The following is a 1,436-nucleotide window of genomic DNA, read 5'->3' as shown; positions in this document are numbered from 1 at the left end:
TTACAGCCTTGGAAATCCATACAGAGTTGCTATAAGTTGAAACAAACTCCATGGCCCTTAACAATAACAAATCTGTTTTACCTAGATTGAGTTGTCGTGTATGGTTATCTCAGGTTGTTGTCTGATGTTGTTACTTCTAAGTCTAAACAACAACCTTTAGTATTTTTTGTAAAGTTGGTCTAGCCATTACACATTTCTTTAATTTCTGTTTATCAGGAACTATCATAATTTTGCCATCATCTTTGAGGGACAACTTTGCTGGGTATCTGATTCTTGCTTTTTTATTTATTTTCAGAGTTATGTCATCCCTTTACTTCTTACCTGCATGGTTTTTCTAAAAATCAGAGCTTTGTCTTATTGATTTCCCTTCATAGGTAACTTCAGTTTTCCTGAGGTGCTTTCAGGACTTTTTTTCTTGTCTTTGGTTTTGGAGAGTTTGGTTATATGTCTTGGTGATTTTTTGGGGGGGGTGTCCTGTTGAGGTTCGTTCAATTTCTTGAATGCTTATCTTCTTGTATTTAATGATGTTAGGAAAGTTTTCTCTCAACAACTTTTCAACAATTTTCTCTGTGCTTTTTATTGTCTCTTCCTGTTCTGAAATTGAGATCAACCACAAGTTGTTTCTCTTTTTCTGATTGTTTATCTAGCATACTAGTATTGAGCCTTATCTTCAAGCTCACTAATTCAGGCTTCCATTGCTTTGAATCTATTCCTTTGCCTTTTCAATGTAGTGTCCGTTTATACATTTCTAGAAGCTGGTTTTGTATTATTTCAAAATTTGCATTTATTCTGTTTGGTCTTGTAGTGTTTCCTGAATTCTTCTAAACTTTTTTTCTATTTTTATTCCCCTTGCTTTCCTCAATTTTTCTATCAGTCCTTTAAAAATGCCTAAATATCATTCCTTTGAATTGTTTTTCATATGTTCCATTACCTTTTCTTCTTCAGAAGCATTTTCTGGCTCTACATCTTGTGTCTTCATGTGAGCTAAAATGATCTGTTGTCTCTGGGGCTTTGTGGTGTTGTCACTCTTGTATTTCATTGATGATTGTATGTCATTGTGTTCTTAGGCTATCACTAACTATCTTGTGGGGTGTAGTGAAAGAATAGGAGGATGTGCACTGTTCTTGTTTGCCATTCGTGTACAGTGTTGGCTGCTGTCTATCACTGATCAGATAGTATAGGAACTTGTACTGGCTTTGTCCAGTGGGTGGAACTGCATAGAGAATGATTGTTGTTGGGCCATGTGGGCAAAGTTCCTGCTCCTATTGGATAGGAAAGAGAAAACCCCTCACATACAAGAAAGCAAAAGATAATAAACAAACAAGGAACTAATGATGAAAAGAGATGACAAAAAAAGAGAAAAACATAAAATAAAAACAGGCAGCAACCAGTAAAACAGAATATAATAACTATAAAGACCAGAGGGGCAAGAAAAT

This window comes from Chrysochloris asiatica, unplaced genomic scaffold (assembly GCF_000296735.1).
Source record: "Chrysochloris asiatica unplaced genomic scaffold, ChrAsi1.0 scaffold00022, whole genome shotgun sequence".
NCBI lineage: Eukaryota > Metazoa > Chordata > Mammalia > Afrosoricida > Chrysochloridae > Chrysochloris > Chrysochloris asiatica.
The sequence above is the reverse complement of the archived record's forward strand: the minus strand, read 5'-3'. Positions refer to the sequence as shown.